This window comes from Antennarius striatus, chromosome 8 (genome assembly GCF_040054535.1).
Source record: "Antennarius striatus isolate MH-2024 chromosome 8, ASM4005453v1, whole genome shotgun sequence".
NCBI classification, from domain to species: Eukaryota; Metazoa; Chordata; class Actinopteri; order Lophiiformes; family Antennariidae; genus Antennarius; species Antennarius striatus.
Genome location: NC_090783.1, coordinates 14,435,646 through 14,439,428, shown reverse-complemented (window position 1 = coordinate 14,439,428; position 3,783 = coordinate 14,435,646).

Below are 3,783 nucleotides of genomic sequence, written 5' to 3'. Positions count from 1 at the left end.
TAAATAGTTTGTTGCTATATCGCAGAATTTCGTTTTTGCGGGTGGTTCCTGAAACGCATTAACCGCGAGTAACGAAGGATTACTGTATAAGCTGGCTGCACATGTTTAAGCAACACAAGCAAAATGACTTTCTCCCAAGGATCAAATGGGAAAAAAAATATTTTTTATATAATTAAAAAAAAAACTTTTTTCATGTTGCAAGTCCAAACCAGAATCATTTCAAAGTAAATATCCATTATAGTGATGAAAAACAAGAATTGATATTTCATTGAATTGTTTTTCATTATTTTTACTCAAGAGGACTGCAGCCTTGAAATGTGGGGCATACGCTCTATTGACTAAGATAAATATGCCCAACAGTAATAAATCAGAATGTGATACTATACAAATAGGCTTTGGTATTCTGATCATTTAAAAACAGAAAAAGAAAATATATTTACAGTTATACCTCATCAACTTCATTGATTTTTGTGAATATTGGCTTATTCTTTAATGCAGCCAAATCTATTCAAAAATTATGAAAGAGCCATCAAAGAACAAAAAAGCTGTCTAATGGTCAAAAATATTTGGCCACAATTTATCTGACAGCCTATACTGATGTGTTTTAAGTTACTATACAACCCACTCTCTACTGTATGGCTAAGCCTTTGTTTGCACCAGGTTTGAGAACCACTTGTTGAAACTTTTATTTACTATACATTTTATATTATGTGCTATAAGTTTTACAAGGTTACAATATGCAGGTGGTTGACTGTTAATCGTTGCAGCAATAAATATACATAATGTACTTAAATCTCAGCATTAATATCATATGATATGGCTGTGGTATATGAATATGAAATTTTGCCAGTAATTTTCTTTCATCTTTTCTAAATTTCTTAATGCCTGTCATTGGAAGTGTACAGAATAGCAGATTTTCACTGACTGCACACACTACCTGATAGGGTCAAAAATGGTCCAATTGACTCCTATTATAACCATATATTTTTCATATACTATAAGCATATATGATATAACTACAGCATATACAATAATGTTGACATGTTATAATGAAACATGACTTTTATTGTCTGCAGCAAGACAATTGCCACAAAATCACCGCACAACCCAGACCCAGATCCGCTGTCTGTGTTTACACACCTGCGAAAACCTTAATGCAATAGTTGTTACATCTTTATCAGAAATATTCAACTCTGCACTAACTTGGAAATATTCCATATTTTGTGTTTTTCCCATTGGAAGAAAAACAGGGTTCTAATGGCAAATTCCATATAAACATAATAATAAAAATATATATATAACATATGTATGGATATGTCTGAAGTAATGGAAAATATCTGATGCATTGAAAGAAAAAAATATTTCTGTAGTACTTTTTTTTTTATGAGATGGCCTTTTTGTGACCCAATAGGTAATGTGTGTAGCCATTGGTCTACACACACAAGGGACAAACATTGCATGGTATTGGCTGTATGAGAATTTCAGAAACTGATAATCGACTAAAGTTTGAAGTCTGAGCTGGTAGAAAGACAACAGTAACTTAAACAACCAATTACAACCAGGGTGTGTAGAAGAGCATCGCTGAATGTGTAACTAACTGAATAGACAGGTGGGCTGCAACAGCGGAAGACCACAGCAGGTGCCTCTCCTACCAGCTAAACAAACTCAGGCCACCTGGGTGGTCCTGTCCGTATCATATGCTTGTCTTCAAGCCATGTAAGTTTAAGTACACACGGCCCGCTACAGCAGATAAAAGCAGTTCGAAGATTAATGAATGAAAAATGTTCTCCATTCAAATCATGACCCAATGATTTAAAAAGAATAAAGCAACACACTTTATTTTAATCACACAATGAAATGAGAAACTACATCTTCTGAAAACAAAACACGTTTTAAAAAATTTTTTATGTACTGTTATAATCCCCGAAGGGAAATTAAGGACGCACACTCTAGTATGTTAGTCACACACGTGCATATTAGTGTGTACAGGCCCCTGTAATAAACACAACCACACACAAGGGGGCATGTAAGCAGGCCCCCTTGTGTGTGTGTGTGTGTGTGTGTGTGTGTGTGTGTGTGTGTGTGTGTGTGTGTGTGTGTGTGTGTGTGTGTGTGTGTGTGTGTGTGTGTGTGTGTGTGTGTGTGTGTGTGTGTGTGTGTGTGTGTGTGTGTGTGTGTGTGTGTGTGTGTGTGTGTGCGTGTGGCCTCATATTTGGAGTTGGATATGAGCTAAATTCACATTACAAGTCCATCCGTCCCATCTTCCACCGCTTATCCGTAGTCGAGTCGCGGGAGCAGCAGCTTCTTCAAAAGGGAGCCCCAAACTTCCCTTTCCCCGGCCACGTCCACCTCTGACTGGGGGATCCCAAGGCGTTCCCAGACCAGTGTTGAGATATAATCCCTCAACCTGGTCCTGGGTCTGCCCCGAGGTCTCCTCCCAGCTGGACATGCCAGGAATACCTCCCTAGGGAGGTGCCCCAGAGGCATCCACACCAGATGCCCAAACCACCTCAACTGACTCCATGCGAATGAGCAGCGACTCTACTCTGAGCCCCTCGCAAATAGCAGTGTTTCTCACCCTATCTCTAAGGGAGACACCAGCTATCCGCCTGAGAAAGCCCATTTCAGCCGCTTGTATCCACGATCTCGTTCTTTTGGTCATGACCCATCGTTCATGACCATAGGTGAGGGTAGGAACGAAGATTGAACGAAGATTGAGTGCGATAAAGCGAATGCAATATGGCTCCTGCTGCCCCAAACCTCCGTCCAATCTCACGTTCCATTGTTCCCTCACTCGTGAACAGGACCCCAAGATACTTAAACACCTCAGATCCCTCAGATCTGGAGGTGCTGATCCTCATCCCTACCGCATAACACTCGGCTGAAAAAAGTAGTGACGCAGTCCTCAGCTCACCAAACTGTAAATCCTCCTCACCACGACTACACCTCGATATCCTGTCCATGAAAATCACAAACAGAATTGGTGACAAAGCACAGCCCTGTCAAAGGCCTACAGCCACTCGGAACAAGTCCGGCTTACTGCCAAGAACCCGAACACAGTCTCAAATCTCATTGTTTAATTCCAGTTTTTTAATTTGATTAGGTTTGATTCTGATTGTCGTTCATATTTATAATGAGCTCTATCTGAATCTAATGTGAACACATCTGTCCTTTGAAATGACAGGTAAAAAAACAACAACATGTAAACATAAGTTACCAGCCTCACCATCAAAAACATACAGTATGTGTGAGATAACTAATGGTAGTGCTGGTTTTGAAATGGGTGTGCTGGTACTGAATGTGTACAGGGAGTTTTGCACTTGAAAATGGAAAACACTTTTCCATATGCACTGCTGTATTCATCTGTTTCCTCTACTCGTTTTATCTTACTGTGCATCTGGCACTGACCCTTTCTGATGACAAGAGCTCAGTTCATTTGTAAACACAAACAGCAAGATCAAATCTGATCTATCCAAACTCTTTTATGTTGTATGGCCATAAGCCAAATTCATACATGATGTAGGGTAAATATGAAAGTGACTCTGATTTGAAGATTATATTTTTGATTTAAATAAATTAGGATTTCTGTCACAGTAAAGCAAAAAATTAAAATATGTAAAATGAACATAGCCAAAGGGTTCTAAAAGTCAAAATATATACAGTATTACAATGATTGTCCTGGGGACTGTAAAGATTTCCATGCCATGGTATTTATAAGTATTATCAGTTCACAGAAAAGACTGGTCTAAATTATTATGAATCAATTATACAATCAGTTATATG